This window comes from Pleurodeles waltl, chromosome 6 (assembly GCF_031143425.1).
Source record: "Pleurodeles waltl isolate 20211129_DDA chromosome 6, aPleWal1.hap1.20221129, whole genome shotgun sequence".
Classification (NCBI taxonomy): domain Eukaryota; kingdom Metazoa; phylum Chordata; class Amphibia; order Caudata; family Salamandridae; genus Pleurodeles; species Pleurodeles waltl.
The window spans coordinates 1,327,897,323-1,327,921,655 of record NC_090445.1 but is presented as its reverse complement, the minus strand read 5'-3'; the positions used below and the strand labels follow the sequence as shown (position 1 = coordinate 1,327,921,655).

The following is a 24,333-nucleotide window of genomic DNA, read 5'->3' as shown; positions in this document are numbered from 1 at the left end:
ATGGAACAGCTGTACAGTTTCCACCTTCAGCTGTAGGCAAAGGCTAGTACTTTGTGGTTTTCAGCACTGGTATAGTGCTATAAAAATGTCTTAATTAAGTAGCTATGGTGAAATCCTTGTGAACTGGAGTGGGTGGCCGTCAGCATTTAGTCTACAATATATAGTGTTGGGATATGTGACTTGATGAAGGTGTACTTATCAGCATCCGTTTAGATCTCATGTTAAAGAATGAGGATTTCTCAGGGTTGAGGAAGAGGCCCATTACCATGGGATGTTAATTTTAAGACTTTCCTGGAGAAAAATTTCTCATGAATTATGTTCAAGCCAAAAATTATGTCATCCTCGAGTATAAATAATTGCTTGGCGAGAGAATTATTAATGAGTGCATCAACATGTGTGTTGTAGGTGGAAGACCAATACTGGTTTTCTTGCAGGAGGGTAGGTCAGCTGTAATTAGAGTTAGAAATTACACTGCAGGCACAGACCCATAAGCAAAATTGTTATTATATTTATTGTGTGAGTATGCATAGGATTGTGTAGGATGTATAGATTCAGGGTGTTGGCTGGTGGAGACAGGCAGACAGTGGTAAAATGTTGGAGAAAACTGCAATACTTGAGGTAGAGGGGTATGAATTATCAAACATCTCTAACGATGCAAGAGTGAAGGGCTGATTAGCAATGCAACTTCAACAGAATTAGGTGTTGTCCCTTGTGTGGAAGGCAATAGAGCCTCTAGGATTCCTGCAGTGGTCATAGGTGGTACCACATTATAGGAATAAGAGTTGTTTGTTGAGCTCAGTTATATGTTGCTCGTCCATCCTGGGTCTCTCCTGTTTACTCTCAAATGGTGTCTTTTTCTATCCCTCGGAGTCCCGAATAGATATGATTTATTATTTTTTTAACTCTGTTTCTTGCTGTAGAAGTCTGATCAAAGGCAACAAATAACATAAGTTATCAGGGTAGAGTAAGTTCCTACAGCAGGCAGATTTAAACCCAATAATTCTTAATGTAACGTGCTCTACCTACTTAAAGCCACACTCATAGACTCTCAGGAGGACTAAAGATGTACAGGTCAACATGAGCAGGATGATGTACAATGGGGACACATGGTGATGTAAAAGACGCAGAATGCACAGAGGTGTACCAAGTCATGTTTGAAATCTTCAGCTAGTCTAAGAGTTTTTAAAATAGTGAAAACAAATCTCCAAGTCCGGGATTGTAAAGTTTTGTTGGGTTAAAAGCCAGAACTATCTGAAGCAATCAAGCAACATGGGACACTTTGATTCAAAAGGCATGAAAAAATGGGTGGGCAAAATAACAATACATATATTTTCGCTTTATGGCAATCTGACAATGTTTGCTCTGCTTTTGATATAAGAAAATTAAGGTAAAAAAATGTCTTAAGTAATAGCTCCAGACACATTATATTTACTGTGCCCAATGAAAAATGTCTAGCTACTACTTAGATTTCACTTCAGATACAAAGGGTCCAAATGGAATAGTTCATTGTAACAGGTAGAATGAAAAAAACATAATAGGCTTACTTTTTAGGTTGAGCGTACTAGACAGCGCATGCCGAGCGTTATAGACAGCGCATGCAGTGTCTGTGGCAACGAATATTGTGGCTTACCAATAACGCAGTGGGGCTTGGAGCTGGCCCCGTATTTACCATTGATTGGCTTCCGTGTCACACTTATTTGCCTGTTTTGTTTTTTTATACCTCAGCTCGCCAATCTTGTGTTTGTTCCTCCCATGGAGCATTGCCTCTTTACAATCTCTTTGAATGGCTGGGGTATCCGATTCCACTTCGTCATTTTGAAAGATTTTTTTTTTCTTTTGTGTGGTTGCAGCCATCTCTCTTGTGTGGACTCCCTCCCTACACTCCGTGTTGCCCAACTGCTTCTCCCTGCCCGCTTTCCTCCTGCATTTACCCGTGTCCTTCTCCTTATTGACTACCCCCATTGAGCCCTCCATGTTGCTTTAACCAACCCTCATTTTCCTTTCACTCCTGCCATCCCCACTGTTGCTCTCACAATCCCTCGAGTCCTCCCAACCAGTTGCTTTCACATCCCTTCCATCCCTCTCAGTTTTGTATCCTGTCCATTGTTGCTTGGGCTTTCCGACTCAACGCCACTGTGTAGCTTTGGAGTGCTTACTCCCAACTTCTGCTGTGTCACAATAGTGTGCCCCCATACCCTCCTCCATGTTGCTTCCCCTCCTCCCGTCCATCCACTTAAAAATAAAAAAAGACACTTTCACATGTTTTATTTTATTTTTGATAACCAATCTAACTTGGATCGATAATTAAAAAGAAGAAAAAAGCACTTGCATCATTTTGTATGTCACGCTTGCGTGGTGACAACGTCTACATAATGACGTACGGTTGCATCAAAGGTTTTTGTTTTTTGCTTTTTAAACTTTTGCCACGCTGCAAAGCCAGTTCACAAGGGCGAGACCTACTGGCTTTGCCAATGATTGTTTCTATTGCCAGCAGGTAATGTAGTATATGACTCAAATGAGTTCTGTGAAAGGAAAATGTCATACATACCAACACTAAAAAAATAAAAATGTCATTTGCTACAGCATTATTTCAAACAGAAGTAAAACTCCATTCCTGAAACATGACAATAACAGTTGAATCAACTGCAGTGCCAGCAATTCCACTTCTCATATCACAGACCATTTTATCTCCATTAGATTTTGGAATATAGCCACTCTGTAGTGTCTTAATATCTGCGGCTGCCGCTGCGCGTGTCGGTCAGCTTTTCCTTGTCTTGGCACGCGCAGCGGAGGTGCTCACTCGCGGCTGTTTTCCGGGTGTTCGGCGTTTCTCTCCGCGTTACGAGCGCAGGGAGCGCCGAACATTCGGAGGATGACAGCGGCGTGGTGACAGTTGGAAATTGATGGAGGAGAGCTGTTTCTGCTGCGCGCTGGGGTGATTTATTGAAGGAGCTTAAAATAAAATAAACTCTACGTGATTTCGACAATTTGGAGTCTGGAGGGTTTGTTATTAGCTTACTTTATGTGGCGACGAGCTGTGGAGCTGGATCACCCCAGGCTATAACGTCTAAGCCCACTCGTGCCTTCTGGACAGCTGTATGTACGGTGAGAGTGTCTCATCTTCAATGAACATCGAGTCAGGAGGTGTGGCTACAGGAGGTTTTCATGTTTGTGGAAGCATAGCGGCCATCTTTAAACGGCTATTTTAACCAAGGCTTTTACCCTTTTAATATTAAAAATCTCTGGAGGAGTTAATTGAGTTGCAATTATATGTACCCAAGTGACTTTATTATCGCTTAAATACGGTCATGCAGTCGGTCAACCCTCCGCCACCATTCTTGGAAACTCCTGGTGAGCCAGCCATACCATGGAAGCAATGGTATGATGCTTTTGAAACATATATGGGTGCCATTGGAGCGTCAAGATTCAGACCTGAAAGAAAGAAATGCTTATTGCTTCATTCTTTAGGTTTCGAGGGTAGGTCGGTGTTTAAACATTTACCAGATATTCAATTGGAAGAAGGCGAGGAACTTGATGATTTTGAAGAAGCTCTTAAGAAATTGGCCACCAGATTTGACGCACCTCCTAGTTTGGTTATTGCAAGACATAAGTTCTTTAGGAGGGAACAAAAAAATGGAGAGGATGTCAATAACTACATTTCTGCTTTGAGGAAACTTGCATCTGAGTGTTTCTTTGACACATTTACTGATCAGTTAATACGTGACCAATTCATTTGTCACTGTGCGGATAAATCGATCAAGCAAAAGTTGTTGTCCTTAGGAGATCCATCTTTGTCGGATTCAATCAGAATTGCTAAAAGCATTGAGACTGCAATGAGATCTGCAAAAGAGTTGGAACGTGCACAAGCGGAACATGTGAATGTAGTACAGAGATCTGACGACAGGCGCAAGATGAGTGTTCCATTGCACAACAAAGTGGATGTGGCTAAATCCAATAGTTTTTTTAAGCAGTCTGTTTGTTTCAGGTGTGGATATCCACCACATATAAAAGGAGGAAAGATGTGCCCGGCAAAGAATGTGCAGTGCAGATTATGTGGCAGAACTGGTCATTTTGCAAGAGTGTGTCAAAGTAACAAAAGTGGTAACACTAAGGTTAATACTGTCATGGATGACGGTGATGATAGGATGGATGAGTTGATGAGTGAAATGCAAGAAATGATTCTGACTGTGGGTGACTGTGACATAATCACTGGTAATCCAGTGGACTGCATTGATCCATACGTTTTAATTCAAGTAGGTGACAAACATTTAAAGTTGTTGGCGGACTCAGGGGCTAGAATCACTATGATTTCTCAGGAACTTTACCAACAGAATTGGGGCACGCGAAAATTGAATCCTCCAGATAGGTCTCCATTTTCATATGAAGGAAGGAGGATTGACTTAGTTGGTTTCTTTGAAGACATTTTGGTTTTCAAGGGGCGACGCATTGTTGGGAAAGTCTATGTTGCTGTAAAAGGTTTGAACATTTTAGGTTGGTTTCACCAAGGGCTGTTTGGAATGGTTTTGCGTCCAGGTACGGGTGATCAGGTGACAGTTATTAGAGATACCTCTGATATGGAGAAATTGCTAAATGAGTTCCCCAGAGTTTTTTCGGGTGAATTAGGTAAGATAAGGGGTTTTTCACACAAAATAAAGGTCAAGGACAATGCCATTCCCATTAAACATAAATTGAGAGGTGTGCCATTCAGTGTCAGGGATGAGTTGGAGAAAGAATTGGAAAGTTTATGGATGAGGGGAATCATTGAGCCCATTGATTCTTCGTTATGGTTGTCTCCGTTGGTGGTGGCGAAGAAAAAAAATGGCCAATTGAGAGTTTGTGTTGACTTGAGGGCACTTAACAGAGAGATCTGGGTGGACTCTCATCCATTGCCTAAGATTGGTGAGATGCTTTCGTGTATCAAGGGAGCAACTTTTTTTACTAAACTCGACTTGGCTACTGCTTATCACCAAGTAGAATTGACACACGAGTCGCGACACTTTACTGCTTTTGTCTCCCCGTGGGGAACATATCAATATTGTCGTATGCCTTTTGGGCTGGCGTCAGCAGCGTCAGTATTCCAGAGAATAATGTCTGCCATTCTTAAAGGTATTGATAAAGTGTGTGTTTTTCAGGATGACGTGTTGATTCATGCTTCTGATCGATATGAACATGATGTGATTCTGAGGCAGGTCTTGAGTAAGTTTGATAGTGCGGGTGTCGTATTAAGAAGAGAGAAATGTAAATTTCTCCAAACCTCTGTAGAATATTTGGGGCACGTCATCACACCAGAAGGGGTTTATCCCAGACCAGGTCTTGTAGAAGCGATTGCAAAAGCACCTGCACCTCAGGACAAAGTTGGTGTCAAATCATTTTTGGGTCTTTGTGAATTTTATTCCAGATTTATTGAAAACTTTGCTACGCTAGTCAGACCCATTTCTAATCTGTTGAAATCTAAAACAGAGTTTTTGTGGAATGCTGAGTGTGCCGAAGCATTTGATACTATTAAACAGAGATTGAGTAGTGTCAATGTTTTAAAATCTTATGATCATAACTTGAAGTGTTGTTTGACTGTTGATGCCAGTAAGTTCGGTCTTGGAGCTGTTTTGACGCAAATTAATGAAAAGCAGGAGTCTACAATTGGATTCGCGTCTAGAGTGCTCAGACCTAATGAAGTACATTATTCTGTAATAGAAAAAGAATTACTAGCATGTTGGTGGGGTACAGAAAAATGTAAGTCTTTTCTATGGGGAAGACATTTTTTTCTCCAAACAGACCATAAGCCATTAGTTTCTATTCTAAATGGTACCAATCTTAAAAGTAGCTCACCAAGAATTGCAAGATTTGCGGCCAGGTTACTTCAATTTGATTTTTCTGTGATACACATTTCTGGGGGGAAAAATGTGAGAGCAGATTACCTCTCCAGGTATCCTGGTTCCGAAGATATCGGAGAGGAAATGGACACTCAGGATGAAAACTGTTTCATTGCTTCTGTCGAACTAGAACGTACTGGATCGTTTTCCGAAATGATGTGGAAAGAAGCGTCTTCAAGTGATAATGTACTTTCAAATGTTCTGATGTATGTTGAAAATGGGTGGCCGCATGAAAAAAGTTTGAATTTGAGTACTCAACCTTTTTTTAAAGTGTCTGATGAACTATCAATTGAAGATGGTGTACTGTTGAGAAATGATAAAATTGTCCCTCTTGATGTTATAAGATCCGTTATTATGGAAAAAGCACATGAAGGTCACTTGGGTGTTACTCTGACTAAAAAGAGGGTTAGGGAATACTATTGGTGGCCGCAAATGGACAGAGACATTGAAATTTTGGTCAAGTCCTGTTACATTTGTTCAACTAGTGATAAGGCTCTCAAAACGTCAACTCCTCCGCTAATGCCTATAGAATGTCCGGCAGGTCCTTGGGAAAAGATTGGCATTGATTTGTTGGGTCCCTTCAATTCTCTTCCTCCTAAATTACGGTATGCTTATGTAGTAATTGATTATTTTTCCAAGTGGCCTCATGTAAAGTTTGTGAGTCATGCAGATTCCACGTCAGTGGTGTTGTGTCTGAAAGATGTATTTTTGGAAGAAGGGTTACCCAAAGAATTGGTGTCTGATAATGGGGTCCAGTTTGTGTCTAGTGAAGTTGAAAAGTTTCTGAGTGAGTGTGCCATCAAACATTTGAAGAGTTCTCTTTATCAACCACAAACAAATGGTTTGGTTGAACGGTTTAATAGAGTGGTTGGGGAGTGTATCCAGTGGGCGGTAGCTAATGGGTGTGTGGTTGATGCCGCTGTAAAGACTATGCTCTGGTTTTACAGAACAACACCACACACTAGCACGGGGTTATCTCCACTTGAGGCACTTAGAGGGAGGAAGCCTGCCACCCTATTTAGACCAGCTTGGTTGTCCAAGTTTTTCAAGCATTCTACGTGTAAGGAACACATGTACGCAAAAGTGTGTTCGAGTATTAAAAATTCTCAAGAGAAACAAAAGTCATATTATGACAAGAAAAGAGGTGTGAAGGAGGTGCAGTTCACTGTGGGTGATTGGGTGCGGGTCAAATTACCGGTGTTTGTCAAGAAAGGTGATTCCAAGTTTTCTGAACCATTCAAAGTTGACAAAGTTTGTGGGAATGCTGTGCGTGTTGATGGACGTAACTGGTGGAATATGGGGAAGGTTGTAAAGGTTGAACCTAAGGATATATTGTTACCGGTTCACAAGAAGGTTGATCACACCTCAAAAGCACAGAATTTCTTGAATGTACAAAAATCTGTTGGGGTTAAGTCCTTGAGTTTAAAACAGGGGGATTCATGCTCAAATCTTGTGCCTGTCAGGAGAAGTGATAGGGTGCACAAATTACCTTTTAGGTATTGTTAAGTGAGAATCGATTATACTAGGCTTTATGTGTAATGTTTGATTTGGTTATACACAACATGTATGGTTTCTTTCATAGTTTATTTGTGCAAGGGGTAATGAAAAAAATAATATTTGTTTTCTTTGCTTGTTGTTTATTTAAAGTGTTAAAAGGGAAAACTAAATGTAGTGTCTTAATATCTGCGGCTGCCGCTGCGCGTGTCGGTCAGCTTTTCCTGGTCTTGGCACGCGCAGCGGAGGTGCTCACTCGCGGCTGTTTTCCGGGTGTTCGGCGTTTCTCTCCGCGTTACGAGCGCGGGGAGCGCCGAACATTCGGAGGATGACAGCGGCGTGGTGACAGTTGGAAATTGATGGAGGAGAGCTGTTTCTGCTGCGCGCTGGGGTGATTTATTGAAGGAGCTTAAAATAAAATAAACTCTACGTGATTTCGACAATTTGGAGTCTGGAGGGTTTGTTATTAGCTTACTTTACACTCCCCCTTGGAGAATTCATAAGGTAACAAGCATTAGCAAAGGCAATATATCTGGCTTGAATTCTGAGTCAGAACTGAAATAGTTAAAATGCCTTTTGCCGGGAAAACACAAAAAGATTGCTTTTTGTATATAATACAGCTAGGAGATAAACATGATTCTATATACTTCTGAGATTTAAAAATCACTTCTGAATTACAATGCAAGCAAAGCTCATGAGGTGGATTGATGCACTAAAACATTCAATAGCATAACGTAAGACACTAATAGTGCCAGGTGGATCCAGAGTCATCTCTATGTACATTTTAACACTTTGTGTGCGTTGGATGGCCAGGAGCTGTCCTACGTCACATTGCTTGTGTACGCCGGACGGCTCCTAGCAGTCCCCACACCCTGGGTGGCAAATGGGGGCAACAGCTTCTGATCTGCCCCCCAGGGGGGCAGAAAACCTACTAGGCACAAGGGACTATTAGGGTGGGGACTGCCCAGATTGGGCAAGGCAATGATCCCCCACCCCACTCCCAAAGATGGGCGCAGTCTTTCTGCCCCCCACCCCCTGCTGACTAAAGCACCTCATTTCATTTTCAAGAAAAAGGAGATTTGAATCTTTCGGTGTTGATTTCACATATGGGTAAGCAGAGCTTGGCCATAAGTCCCACTTGCTATGGTGAGATGTTGCACTTTTTGGGCTTGGGTAGGTTACTACCTGAAAATATTTACCAGACCCAGTCACTTCTGAGTAGTAGACATCTGGGGAAGTCCAAGGTGGTGTGCTTCGAATGCACCATACACCATGTTCTTACCCACAATGCTCTGCAAAACTCCAACTTTGCCTTCCACCCGCATTTTCCCTACATTTCTGTGATGGAAACTTCCTGAATCTGCACAAGTCCTCAAAATTCCTACAACCCAGCATTGCCCCACCTTTGCCAATAAAAACTCTGCCCCATTTGTGGGGCTAGGCCTAGTGCCTACGACATTAACGGATCTCCATGCAAGCGATCCCAATGTCCTTGTTTTGATTTGTTCCTGTTGTGGCACTAGGCCCAGCCACACAGGTGGGACAACAATTTTATTGGCATAGGAGGGGCAATCCTGGGTGGTAGGAATTTTGTGTATTCCTGCTGACTCTGGAAAATTCCATTACAGAAATGTAAGGAAAATGGGCGATTTCAGGAAACATTTGAAGTTTTCGGGGCATTGTGGGTAAGAAAACATAATCCATACAAGTCATACTGTCCTGAGACCCTTGGATGCCAAGTTTTTAAACAATCATTGGCAAAGTCAATAGTTTTCGCCTATGCAAAATCTATTAGCTTTGTCACTGTTTCTTTACATTTTGCACAACAGTTGAGCTGCTGTGTAGTATGGCTTAAAGTAAATAAAAATGATCTGACATGGTCCAAGCCGGCAACATCATAGCAATTTTTTCGCATTTTTTTGTACTGCACGTACGCTGTACAAGAGTACCATTTTGTTTCCGAGAAGTGGCGGTACTGCCCATTTAAATGTATTACACTTCTGCTGAGAAGTACAAGTACTTTTCCCTCTCAAAAATAAAAGGTGCAGGTACTGGGCAGTAAGGGCCCATTTAAAGCACTGTTTACATTATGGCACGGGAGAAGGCCTGGTGAGAGGGGAGATTGACGTGGTTTGATCGAGCACCTCCAGGATGTACTTCATGCAGCCCCACACACTGTGGAAGTAAACAAAAAAGTACCTTTGGAAGCATATGGTCAGAGGAAGGACAATGATCATTACAAGACGGCAGGACATCAAATTAGCAAGCAGCAGAGAGCAGGAAGTGAAAGCAGATGACATACTGGCCAATCAGAAGCAAGAAAATTCGGGCGACGTTGGAATAAGCCAAAAGGTAAGTTCAGGTAAATAAGGGGCTGGTTCTAAGCCCCTTTTATGTTTTTTGCAGTGTACAAGCACGCATGCAGGCGAAACCTAAAAATGTACAGGTTGACTAGGTTTCCCTAGTTGCCGGCTCAGCTAGGGTCCAAATCTAGAGCTACCCACATTGGAAAAAAAGGGACAGTTTTTGGTGAAAAATGTGCTGAATACATAATGTATTTTGAGACGTTTCCTGCCGCTGGCACTAGGTCTACCCACACAAGTGAGGTAGCATTTTTATCGGGAGACTTGGGGGAATGTCGGGTGAAAGAATGTTTGTGGATCCCCAAAGTTTTCAGAACTTTCCAACACAGAAGTGTAGGACAATGTGTTTTTTCTCACAGTTTGAGGTTTGCAAGAAATTCTGGGTAAACAAAACATAGGGAGAGCCACGCAAGTCAGCCCACTCTGGATACCCCTACGTATCTAGTTTTTTTAAATGTACAGGATGGCTAGTTTTCCCCAAGTGCCAGCTGAACTGGGGTCCAAAATCGAGAGCTACCCACATCGGAAAAAGAAGGTCTGTTTTTGGTGGAAAAATGTGCTGCATCCATATGTTGCGGGCAACAGGTCTACCCACACAAGTGATGTACCATTTTTTATCGGGAGACTTTAGAGAATGCCAGGCAAAAGGAAGTTTGTGGCTCCCTACAGTTTCCAGAACTTTCCATCACAGAAATGTGAGAAAAATGTGTTTTCGACAAATTTTGAGGTGTGCAAAGGATTCTGGGGAACAGAACCTGATGAGAGCCACACAAGTCACCCCATCAAGGATTTCCCTAGGTATCTATTTTTCAAAAATGTACAAGTTTCCTAACTTTCCCAAGGTGGTAGGTGAGCTAGCTTCCAAAATCCACAGCTAGGCACATAGCAAAAAAGGTATCTGTTTTCTGTGAAAAATGTGCTGTGTCCATATTGAGTTTTGGGCAGTTTCCTGTTGCAGGTGCTAGGGCTAACCACATAAGTGAGGTACCATTTTTATCCAGAGACTTAGGAGAACACAGAATAAGAACTAGTGTTAGTACTAACTGCCTTTTTCTGCATTTGCGCCTTTCAAATGCAAGACAGTGTGTAAGAAAGAGGTCATTTTGAGAAATTCCCCTTAATTCACATGCTAGTATGGGTGTCCACTAATTTAGAAATGTGCAAATAACTGCTGCTTTTAATCTCCATATCTTGTGTCCTTTTTTGAAATACATACGTTTCCTTGATAACAATGTTTTACTGTATACATTTCACCAAATGAATTACTGTATACCAGTTATGCAATGAAAATCCATTGCCAGGTGCAGTTCAGTTTTTGGCTCTAGGTACCTAGGGTTCCTAGTGAATCTACAAGCCCTACATATCCCCACAACCAGAAGGGTCCAGCGAACGTAACAGTATATTGCTTTCGAAGATCTGACATATTTAGAAGAAGTTGCAGATGAAAACGTAGACACAAATGGCTGGTTGTTTCCAACTCAATTTCAATATTTTATTTTATTTCAACTGTTGAAATGTTGAAGGGTCAACTCAAATGACCCCTTGCTGAATTCAGAATTTTGCCTACTTTTCAGAAATGCATAGCTTTCTGGGATCCACCATTGGTTCCACACCCATTTCTACCACTAACTGGAAGGAGGCTGAAACACAAAAAATAGGGAAAATGGTCTGTCTGTTCCTGGGAAGATGGTGATTTTAGCACTGCAAACCCTTTGTTGATGCTAGTTGCAGGGGAAAGAGAGGCGCACTGCAGCCCTTTTTTTTCTTCGAAAAAAACAAAATGTAGCTATATTCTGGCTAATTTCTCTGTCCCCTCCAAGGGAATCCACAAACACTGGGTAACTTTAGAATCCCCAGGATGCTGGAAAAAAAAGGACGCTAATTTGTCGTGGATAGGTTATGTGTTCAAAAGGTTATGGGGCCTAAGTGCAAACTACCCAAAATAACCAAAAAAGAGCTCAGCACTTGGAAGGGGGTGGGGAGAGATTGGAGAGGGAGTTTTAGGCCTAGCAGCGAAAGCGTTAAGGAATTGCGGACACTGTAAATTCAAACTTAAAAATAAAGCATGTAAAGTGAAAGTAAATTAATAGCTTGCCCGTAAAGAATCATAGAATATGGCTGCCAAGCATCTGCATAACTGGTGAATCCTGTGACAAAAAATTTAAGCAAAGCACAAAAGAGGGATTCTACTGCTAAAACACTTCATTGTCTTTAATGCTGTAACAAGAAATGGCAATGTAGATTTTCCTAGTTTATGACGGAAAGTCTTAATTTTATTAAAGACACGGAGGCGAGTATTATGCGTTTCTCTTCTTGCTTTATTAACACAGCAGTCAAGAAAAAACTACAAATCCCATGGTACCAACACAGGGAACCAATGGGATTAAAAATGTAGTACATAACATATTGACCAATAGAAACACCCCCCGTGCCATTATGACGTCACTTGACTGCAAGCAGCCCTCTTTTCTTGCGAATGAAGTCAATTGTAGAATAGTAACGGAAAAATAGAACAAAGGATAAACAAAGCCATCAGGAAAGCAAAAACATCGGAAGAAAAATCCAAAATCCTACAAAGGAAGGAGTGGTCCATTAAAACAGGAGAATACGATCCTGTGCATGTCCTGAACGAAGTCTTCTCAAAGTATGGAGAAAACGTACTAGGACCCTGGTTGAGTGGCTGGAACTGTCGCTGAAAGAAAGGGAGGGAGAAACAATGTTTAAACTAGTGGTGGGATAATACTGGCCTCCGTGTCTTTAATAAAATTAAGACTTTCCGTCATAAACTAGGAAAATCTACATTTTATGTCAAGAACGGAGGCTCCTATTATGGGAGTTCAAAGCATATTAATTACATTTACCGAAACATCATCAACTGGTTTACAATAAAAAACTCTAAAGGTATTGTCATTAGACCAGTCTGCAGACTTCAGAATATCCTCTAAACGGGAACCTGCCCAGAAGGCTTTGGAGGCCATAGCCCCTCTTGTAGAATGAGCTCCAAATCTGGAGGTATCGATACCCGCTAGGGACATAATCCACCTAACCCATCGAGCTAAAGTAGCAGACGAAACCGGTAGATAGGGTTTCCTAAAAGAAATAAGAAGCTGGGAGGAGGATGTTCTGAAATCTGCAGTTTTTTGTTCATACACTTTAAGACATTGGCCCACACATAATTTGGGCTGCTGCGGGAAATAAGGATAAAAAACTGACGATAAACTGGTCTTGGTGCGTCTTACAACCGAAAACAGCACCCCCGAAGGGGTGAACTGCCGGTTGGAGACGTCCAGAGCTTTTACATCTGATAAACGTTTGATGGAAACTAGACACAATAACATTGTTAATTTAGCAGATAAAATTTTTAGAGACAAAAAAGGATTATCTGGTAATGAAATCAGATATTTTAGAACAATATTAACGTCCCATAATTGATTATATTTGGGTAAAGGAGGTTTGGAAAATTTTACTCCCTTTATTAATCTGCATACCAGTGGATGTTCGCCTATCGGTTTGCCATGAACATGTATATGGTTAGAAGAAATAGCCGACCTATAAAGGTTAATGGTACGGAAAGCTTTACCTTTACTAGCTTCTGCAGCCAAAAAATTAACTACAAAAATTACATCCGCTGAAAAGGGATTAAGGTGCCTTCCCAAACACCAGCTGTCCCATAAAGACCAGGCTGATTTATAAGCTTTCTTTGTCCCTGGGGCCCAGGAATTTGAGATGTATTGGGAAGCTTCTGACGAAATGAAAGGGAAAGATTGGGAATTCCTGAGATCTTCCAGGCTGAAAGGGTGAGGATGTTGTCTACAATGAGGGGATGAGGACGTTGGAAAGGGTCCAGCAGTAAGTCTGGGAAGGACGGAATTAACAATGGAAAATCTATTGAGAGTTCCTGGAGGGTAGGGAACCATACCTGGGCCTGCCAGAACGGTACAATAAGGATAAGAGAGGCCTGTTGGCGTCTGGCGTGAGCAAGAACTCTGTTGATCATGATAAAGGGGGGAAAGGCGTAATTGAGGGAAAGAGACCAAACTTGTGAGAAGGCATCTGATGCTAAAGCTAAGGGATCTGGGCGCCAGCTGTAAAATTGGGTAAGGTGAGTGTTCAGTCGAGATGCAAACAGATCTATGGAAAAAGGACCCCATAAGGACTGAATCTTGTGAAAAATTGAAGGGTGTAATCTCCAGTCGCTGGAGTCTCGGAGATGGCGAGAATGCCAATCCGCGACTGAATTGAGAGTTCCTGGAAGGTACTCTGCATGAACCGAAAGATGGTTTGAAAGGCAGAATTCCCCAAAACTCTTGGCCAAATCCGCTAGAGGTTTGGATTTTGTGCCTCCAAGATGGTTTATGTATCTTACCGCAGAAATATTGTCCATCCTGAGGAGTATTGCGCAATGCACTTTGTGTTTTGCTAGGCTTCTGATTGCAAAGGAGCCGGCAAGCATCTCTAAACAATTGATATGCAATTTGGACTCCTCGGAAGACCATGTACCTCCAGTCGAGATGGGACCACACTAATGCATCGGACTCTAATACAAGATCTGGGGCTGACGGAAAAATACTTCTCCCGTTCCAAGCATCTAAATGGTCTATCCACCATTGAAGTTCTGTGCGGGACTCCACGTCTAAGGGAATGAGGTCGGAATATGAAAGACCCTTCCTCAAGTGTTGGATCTTTAGTCTTTGAAGAGAGCGGTAATGGAGGGGACCTGGAAAGATTGCCTGAATGGAAGAGGACAGTAGGCCTACTATTCGAGCCAATGTCCTGAGAGATATGAGAGAACTGCGGAGGACTTGAAGAATCTCTGGCTTTATGGATCTTATTTTTGTGGAAGGTAGAAGCAGGGTTGCCGAGATAGAATTGATTTGAAATCCCAGAAATTCTATGACCTGGGAAGGTACTAGGAGAGATTTTTCTCTGTTTATGATGAAACCTAGATCCTCTAGAAGGGAGCAGGTTGTTTGTAAATGGAGAAGGAGAGATTGGGGAGACAGACTCAAAATTAGAATATCGTCTAAGTAAATTAGGAGCCTTATGCCCTGGGACCTTAGAAAAGCCACCACGGGTTTCAAGAGCTTGGTGAAGCACCAAGGGGCAGATGATAGCCCAAAGGGTAGAGAGGTAAAGTGATAAGTCTGGTCGAGCCAGTGGAACTGAAGGAATTTCTTTGACTCTGGATGTACAGGAACTACTAAATATGCGTCCTGTAGATCCAGTCTGACCATCCAGTCGTTCTGAAGAAGTATATCTCTGAGGTGGAGAATTGTTTCCATTTTGAAATGTCTGTATACTACAAATCGGTTGAAGTGTTTTAGATTGATGACTGGACGCATCTTTTTGTTTTTCTTTTGAACAAGGAAAATTGGGCTGGTAAATCCGAAAGGATGAGGTTGGGTGATTGAAATTGCTTGTTTTTGCAAGAGAGAATTTACTTCGAGAGATATTAGATGAGTCATTTCTGTGGAAAACTGGGGTAGAGGAATGTAGGACGTTTGTACTGGGGTAGAATAAAGGTCTATGATGTAACCTTGTACAGTATTTAGCACCCACACATCCGCAGTAATTGTTAACCAATTTGAAAGAAAATGGAAGATGCGACCCCCTGTTGGAAAGAAACCAACCTGGGGGCTTACCTGTGGGATTGGTGGTTTTGTTGTGTCTGAAGGATCTAGCACGATAACCTCTGCCGCGTTGGGGGTAGAATTGAGGTCTAAAGTCTTGTTGGTAAGAACCGTAGTACCCTCTGGAGCCTTGGGTGGCGGTACCTCGGCCGGTAAAGCGGCCCCTGCCTCTACCGGCCCTGGCAAAAACACGTTGACTGAACATCTTTCTCATGGACTGTTGTGCCTTGTCCAAGGAGGTGAATGTAGCAACATATTTTCCGAGGTCTTTGATGAAAGAGTCTCCGAAAAGTTGTCCTTCGGTGTGAGTTTGAGGATGAACCGTTGCCAAATTAATCAATTTTGGGTCTAATTTTATAAGGAGGCCCTTGCGTCTCTCATGTATAAGGGAGGCATTAGCATTGCCCAGAAGGCAAAAACAACACTGTACCCACAACAATAGTTCTTCAGGGTCTAAAAAGCTACCATCTAGTCTGGCCGTTTCAACCATGTCGAAAATTCTGGTAAGTGGACCAATGACGTCCAACAATTTGTCCTGACAGGACGACCATGCCTTATCTACCCCTTTGCGAGGGTCTTTACCTTGCTTATTGAAAAAGGTTAGCATCTGCTGATCAATGTAAGGAGTAGAAGTAGCCTTGTGAGGGAGCACTGGCCGAGGGCACTCTGATTTGAGTTTGGCTCTAGTTTGTTTATCAAGTGGAGAAAATAATTTTTGAGCCACGTAACGACCCACATGGTCTGCAGGGAACCATTCTGTGGAATTGGGACGAAGAATGTGGGAAGGGTCGAACATGGGGAAACCCTCAGCATCAAAAAGGGGGGGGGGGGGGAGAAACAGAGGGAACTTTAGGTTTTTTGGGAGGAGGTGGTGAAAAAGAATCAGTATCGTCTTTATCAGAGGCCACGTAGTCAGAATCCGCATCAGGGATATCTTCATCGGAGTCTGGAGTGGAAACAGTGGGCGTGGGGAGAGAAATATTACGTTGTTTAGCTGTCCGTTTCAATGAGGGTTTGGGGACCATATTATTATTCTCCTTGGCAGGAGCCTTGTGAGGAACCGCGTCCTCTGTCATGTGTGAGGTGAACTCACTTTCCATTTGCGTCAAACCCATAGGGTTGACAGGCTGGCGTAGACTGCATTCCCCCGCAGACTGGGCCGAAGATTTAGATAAAAAATTTGAAAAGTTTGACTCTAGGTTCTTTGAGAATTTGTGCATAGATGACGCCATTGCCTGTTGGACAGAGTTTTTAATAAAGTTCTGAAGATCATTTCTGATATCTTCTATATCACTGGGTACACCTTGTTCCCCAGAAGATGTATTATTTTCCATGTCAGGGTTTCCTCTTTCAAATTCTCTAATAAGAAGGAAAAACTCCTGAAAATAAAGGGCTTGAAATAATAGAAATTGCCTTCTGGCAAAATTCAGGCAACCGGGGGTTAATGTGAAAAGAAACTGAGGCTGAACTAATGAGGGAAAACAACCCCTCCCACTCGAGGGCGGGCTAAAGAAAGGTGTTGCCGATAACAGACGAGGGAGATAAGGGAATCCCTTGTTTGCGGCGTGAAGACGGCTGTTCCGGTCGTTAAATAGCGGTAAGGAAAGCGCGAGTTGAAGTCGGGGTCCTCGCGTCAGGAAAAAAACGAATGACGGTTAATTCCTAGACGCGAGGGAAACCCCAAGCGCGTCGCGCGCGCAGCGCGCACAAAGCCGTTTGTTTTCCTGACCTCGGAGCAACGAAGTTGCTACCCAAAGGCAGAAAAAACGAACGTGAGCGCGGGGAAGCGCTTAAAGAAGGAAATGCGGCAAACTTGCCGACAACATAACATTTGCAATAGGAATTAATTCGAATATGACACACAAATATATTATGAAAAAACGTCAATAGTATTGGAGGAAAGAAAAGTGAACTTATCTTGACTGCAGCAGCAAGAAAAGAGGGCTGCTTGCAGTCAAGTGACGTCATAATGGCACGGGGGGGGTGTTTCTATTGGTCAATATGTTATGTACTACGTTTTTAATCCCATTGGTTCCCTGTGTTGGTACCATGGGATTTGTAGTTTTTTCTTGACTGCTGTGTTAATAAAGCAAGAAGAGAAACGCATAATAGGAGCCTCCGTTCTTGACATAAAATTCACAATTGAACAATGCAAATTTTGAAAGTGACATTGCAACGTTTTTAAATGCAAAACTTAATTATCCAACACCTTCCAGGCCAACTATTACAACACAAAATGTAGATGCACTAAAACGTATTAAGATTATACTATCCAGAATTCATAACGTATCTTCCGATGACAAGAATAATGTGCTTGAGGTAACTTTGCGCTGCAATTCACTGCTAAACACTGACTTTCAAACCCAAACCTTCAGTCACCTGTTACGCCTGGAAGCTCCATGGCTTCAAAAGAGAAAGCTCTTGGTAAAAAAAATATATATATTGCATCCCACATTCACACTTAGACCTCAAATAACTAAAATAAACCAAATTCAACATTAAACAGTGGCTATCCAATTCAAAGCTTCAGGCACCTGTTACCAGGGCCGGACAGGCCGTAGCAGGCATCGGGCGTTTTCCCGGTGGGCAGTAATGGTGGGGGCCTGTATTCAGCGGAGGGGGCCGGTTTTGCAGCAGTGCTGCAATATCGGCCCCCAGTATCAAAAGAACAAAAAGCAGCAGTGCCCCCTCCCAACCCCCCATACTGAGGGCTAGTCTGACAAAACTGCCAGGACTGCTTTGGGTTCCCAGTCCTGTCCTGCCTGTTACACCGTGAAGCTCCATGGCTGCGAAAGAGAAAGCCTCTGGATTGAAAGAAAAAAAAAACTATTGCGTCATACATTCATACTCGGACCTCAAATCCCTAAAATAAACCAAAATCAACATTCAAACTGTGGCTATCAAACCCAAACCTTCAGTCACCTGTTACCAGGGCCGGACGGCCGTAGCGGGCATCTGGCATTTTCCCGGTGGGCAGGAATGGTGGGGGGAGGTATTCAGCGGCAGGAGCCGGTTTTACAGCAGTGCTGCAATATCGGTCCCCAGTAACAAAAGGACAAAAGCAGCAGTGCTTTGGGTTCCCAGTCCAGCCCTTTCTGTTACGCCTGGAAGCTCCATGGCTGAGACAGAGAAAGCCGCTGGTTATAAAAAAAAAACATTGCATCCCACATTCACTCAGGCTCCTAATCCCTAAAATAAACCAAAATCAACATGTGTGCGGTATCAAAAAAACTAAGGATCAACCTGTAGCTCCACTCCTGCCCTTTTAAATAATGAATGTGCGCACGCCCTACTCAGTGGTCTGCATGACATCACGTTAATCTCTATGGAAAATACAGCATACCTGGCCAACAACTGAACTCGAAATCCAGAAATATCACAATGAAAAAAATATGTACACAAGCCTTCAGAGTATGCAAATCCACACTCTAGAACAATCTACCCACAGATCTTAGACAGTATCTCCTTTCTTCAATCCAAGGACCTGAAATCGAACTATTAGGGTAATGCCCCCTCTAGCCCATCTGACATCTAACAGATCCACATTACTGAACCATGGGGTTTAAACTATCGATACCACTACAGTACAATGGCGAGGTAAAGACGGTTATAAATTGCATTTACACGTTCAGCTGTTCACCACGTTCTGTTGCCATGCTATGTACTCACACCCTGTAGATCTCTAGAGTTATTGTTCCCTCGGTCCACAGACGTGTTTTATGAGTGCCATAATTAAAAACAAATAAAAGAAAAAAAATAAAAAATACAGAATATCTAATGAATTGTACTAAAAGTTACTTTATGTAACTGTACCACACATGCACCCAAAGCAGTGCTGTCTATACCAAGCGTGCAACAATTTTCCCTCCTGACTTTGCGCGCCACCTTTGCCCACAGATCCGGTCACATCACTTTTATAACTTCGCGCCAATAGTACCTTTCATGTTTAGTTACGACTATCGCCATGCCCCGTGGGATGCCTACACTGCGTTCGAGAACACCAGTCCTAAGAGGTTATTCTGTATTCGTGCCCGTGGCCAAGCATACACACAGATACCACTGCTGGCTGCACCACACATAAATATTTTGCCATCTGACTGTACCACTCAAGTGCCACCTCGAAATGCTCTCTGTGCCAGGTGTACTACTTGTCGCAGGCGCAATGCTCATGCCAATACAAAGGATTATATATACCCTTTCTACTTTTATCACGTACTCACAATTGCTCTGCTGACTCTCCAATGCGCAGATCCCTTTTCTGCTGCCCCTTGCCCTGCTAAATGAACAAGAACGCAACCTTTGTCCCATTAATTGTGTCATGCTTGCGCACTCCCATTGGCAAAGTTGCCAACCTTGGAATCATTTAAACAGTGTGAACATTTATCAGATTTACAGGCGTGGGGCACAGGACGAGCACAGCAAGTAAACTGAAAACCTCAGTGGACGGGGGAAGGGGTAATGTAGAAGGGCTAAAACGGTGAATTTTAGGAGCTGCTTTCAAAGAGAAATCATAACCTACTACAATTCTTCACAGTCTGACACAGTACTCCGGGGAATTAGTTCGCCACAACAGCACACCATGCAATTACCAATCAGAAAAAATATTGAACCTAAAATAAACAATAACTGGCTGCACCGAGTAGTTTCATTGATTTAAAACAATGTTCTAGTCACCGGGAAAATGCATTCTCTTATTTTTGCTGTTATTTGATAAAAAAAAGTGAACATTTTATAACTGCTAGGGTCTAACAGATTGTGTGAAACAAAATTCCAGCAACATCCCTATTTAAAGCACCTAAACTTTGTCTAAAAATTATAGAAACGATAGAACAGTATTCAGAGCACAACTAGGACCTTGTTTAAGCCCATTCTTGCTGTTCCTCAGCAACACAAGCACCTCACCGTGTCTTCATGATGTGAACCAGTGTCTTCACTGTATTCCTTTGTGAAAAATATAGATTCAGTGTGACACGGTGGCATCATCTGATCTAACACGGCCTCAGCACAGTCTTGCCAAATGTGCCATGTAAGAACAATCTGCTCTGCTGCTTTTAACACGCATGTCTCTTTTTTCCATTCTTACAGAACTAGACAACAAAATGTGATGGGTGGACTGCTTGACTTAATCTCATCCTCTGGTAATTACTTTGGTCGGCAATCCAGGCCATCTGTTTTTTTACTCACCATGCCACCTCAGACAGGAACCAGTTTTACTCCTGCTCCAATAGTCCAGTCTCAATTATCAGGCCTCATCTGAAAGAGGACAAAAGCAACACCGGACTGCTTTCAACCTGTTGGTCTTCCTCAGTGGGGTGTAACTGGAGCACTAAGGCACAGTGGGCATTGGACTCACGTAGAAGCATACCCATCGCACTTAGGGGTTTGCACGGCAGAGAACAAAAATGTGAATTAATCACATGCCACTGCAAATTATTTGGGCTCCACACCAGTCTATTGTTTTTGTTTGTTCACCATACCACCTCAGATAGGAACCAAGAAATGCATATCAATCTTGGCTGGCTGCAATAGGCACAGGACAGTCAGAACTGCTGGGTCAGGTCCTCTTCGAATGGGAACACAAGCAAACCTAGACTGGTATGGGCCAATTTGGGCCTTGTCAGTAGGGTGCAACTTGAGTGCTAGGGTGCACAAGATGCATGTCTGAACACAATCATGCAAAGGATATGCCCAGATGTGGCCCTATGCTCATGTTCACCTTGTGACAAGCCTCCAGCAATACCTCAGTGACAATTTGCATATGACGATTCCCTGCCCAGAATGGCACAGTGCATGAAAAATGATAGTCTTGAAAGCAGAAAGTAGACCTAAATGATTGCCATGGAAACACCTTCTTCCAAATATGGATTTAGTGACTCACTCTGTCCTGCACTTTTACTCTACTAACCTTTCTAATATGTGCAAAAATACCATGCTCTATTGTCCTTTCCTTGCTGATTGTTCTTGTACACGGGTTTGAGCAAAGGAAATCCTATGAATGTCTAGGTGGGGGTCAGGGAAGAATATAGTTTCATGTAAGCTTCTACATCAATGTCAGCAGTTCCAACCATACTGCTGATTGTATCAATGTGAGGTATTTAGAAATTTCAGAATAGTGGAGAGCGAGTCACTGAAAGCTCGAGTCTGAAGCCTGGCTCTGGCTCAGCTCAAGGGCCAGTTGGAACCTCAAGCCCATAACGTGCATAGCTTTCATGTGGCATCTGCCTGCTTCTCTCCATGCATCCTAGATGTGGTCATATGGTCAGAGCTGTGGACTTTGGTACTAGGGAACTAGGTTCAAGTCTCTGTGTCAGAGCTTGGGATTTTGGGCAAACCTCTTCGCTGTGCTTACAAACAAAGAATGGTGACCTTTTATAATGTAACTGATGCTTCGCTCAAGTTAGCGCTATATAAAAACTGCGGAAAAATGCACAAACAGGTAAAAGCAAAGCCTTAACATAAGGAAAGACTGACTCATTTAGTGGCTGATTTGTACAATGTGAAACCAGAAAACCTAGATAAACAACGGCTTTCCCAGCTTAAACTGTGTGATCTAAGGCAAATATTTTATTTCATCAAAACTCATTGTCTTCCTTATTGCGTACTGTTTTTTTAAGGGACTTTATCATATTTTAGTGATGTTTGCTGTTAAGATTCACATAGGAAATATTTTCAAGGCTATGCTCATGATTGGGTTCTAAGAACCGAGCCAGGCTGTTGGCTCACCTGCCTCTATTTCAGAATTAATATTAGAACAAACTTACGAGTAAATGGCACATTAAAAAAAAAAGAACTGTCAATTTTACACAAATTCCTTTTTGACCCACCAGCAATTGGTTGTTGCAGAACCGCCAATGGTAAACAAGTGGCCAGATTTTTTATAAGAAAGGTGGCAACTCTAACCACAAAGGTAACGCTTGGTCTGCTCTGGAGCAGCTGCAAAGCACCACCACATCATGTGTGAGACCATTCTACGACGGGTATATTCCTTTTACAATAAGCATGGGGATAAAAAAATATATATGTAGTGTCGCTCATTAGAAGGCAAGGGCTGAATGAATATGTCCCGTGACATCATATACTGGATCGGTATTATGTGCATTACATGTTTGCACCCGTCTCACTTACCCATGAAAGTCTTTGCCATACTTATAGTCAAATGCATTCCCTCTTGATACTTAAAAATCCCATGCACGATCTTTGCCCTACGTTGCAGCGCTGACCAATCCTCAATACTCACAGCAAAACTATTTAACGGGTCCTCTTACGGCGCCTTCTTAATCTTCAAGTAGGTCATCTCGTTAACCCACGGATCTCGAAGTGAAACCCTCTGTTCCCAAGTACTGCTCCTAGTCACAATGTGCTCAATCAGACCAATAATCCACACAGCCACCGGGCTGCTAGTTACAGAAGCAAACAGAAGACTAGAAAGAAACAGTTGCCTTCCGCGTACCTAATAACGCGGCCATCTTGAAATAGCCTTGCTTTCTAAATGTTAAAAATGTTTCCCGAAGTTTTTACATAATAAACTAGCTTTGGTTTCAGATTGGAAGATCAGATATTTTTTTCTGAAACACAAATACAATCGTTTGTAAAATATCAGAAAAATATATACATGTATATTTTTATATGAAATACAAATTATTTTCTGACGCTTATAAAGTGTAAAAAAAACAATATTCAGGTACTAAAATGTGAAAATCATACGAATAATAATTTTGATAGTATTGGCAAAGGGAGGAGTTGTCATTCATAAATGGTGCAATCGCGCCGTACATTGATAATCAGTACGGGCAAGCCTTGATCTAATGCTCCTGTCTCTTATAATAGCATGTGTTCGACTAGCGAAGCTGCTAGGCGTAGGGCAAGGATTTGCGTTTTGTTTTATTGTTTACATTGGCACACAAAATATGATTCTGTGCCTGGGAAACGTTACTGCTAGTGGCACAACCAAACCACATTCCTGATTGTTATCATCTGATGTGATATTTTTTCATTCTACACCTGCTACTGGCATAATGGAAGTTGCAGGTGCTTGTATTGTTTGTTGACCTGTCATTTTGTTGAGCATTGGCACTTCATGCAGAAGCTGCTTCAGAGCTCACACATGCAGGAGCCCCGATTCAGGCAGAGACTCTCGATTTATGAACAAAAAAATGACTTAATTTTGTCTGTCTCCTGTCTGAAACTGCCTCTCCTTCAATAGAAGTCACTGGGGTAAATATATTCTCCGGATTATGGGCCAGATGTAGCAACAAAGCAAATTGCGACTTGCAATTAGCGAGTCCGTGCGACTCGCAAATTGCAAGTCGCAATTTGCTATGCAGAAAGGTGTCTCAGACACCTTCTACAACTCGCAATGGGGGTCGCAAAGACCCACCTCATTAATATTAATGAGGTGGGTCGCAGTTTGCGCCCCCATTGCGAGTATGGGCACTCACGGGGATGGTGGCCTGCTGGAGTCAGCAGACCACCATGTCCGTGACTGCTTTTTAATAAAGCAGTTTTTTTTTTCCATCTGCAGACCGTTGGACCACTGCCTGCTCTGAAAAAATATATATTTTTTCCATTCACAAAGGGGAAGGGGTCCCATGGGGACCCCTTCCCGTGTGCGACTGGGTTACCATCCACTTCAAGTGGATGGTAACTGCGATTTCATTTGCGACCGGAAATTGAATAGCATTGCGAGTCGCAAATAGGAAGGGAACACCCCTTCCTATTTGCGAGTCGGAAATGCATTTTGCGAGTCGGATCCGACTCGCAAAATGCATTTCTGCATAGCAGAGAGGCTTTTGCGCCTCGCAAACGGCGTTTTTCGCCGTTTGCGAGGCGCAAACCCTTTGCTACATCTGGCCCTTAGTTTTTTAAAATCTCGCACTTTTCCCTTAAAAAATGTTGGCATGTACATGGGTTAGACTAACGCATTTTAATGCAGGTATCTCCATACCCGCAATATTATGCCTAGTCATGCATAATTAG

At 42.6% G+C, this 24,333-nt stretch overlaps 1 protein-coding gene across 2 annotated transcripts in view; it reads right to left on the bottom strand.

The window, feature by feature from the left end:
- Positions 1–22,805, bottom strand: part of PRXL2A (peroxiredoxin like 2A) — a 156,103-nt gene extending 133,298 nt beyond the window's left edge. The window contains exon 1 of one of the 2 annotated variants that reach the window (XM_069240646.1): positions 22,595–22,805. The gene's annotated coding sequence lies outside the window, so the exon portion shown is untranslated. Of the gene's footprint in view, positions 1–19,577; positions 19,597–22,594 lie in introns of those variants that run through there. The other variant, XM_069240647.1, reaches the window with a different exon arrangement.
- Between the last annotated feature and the right edge of the window lie 1,528 nt (positions 22,806–24,333).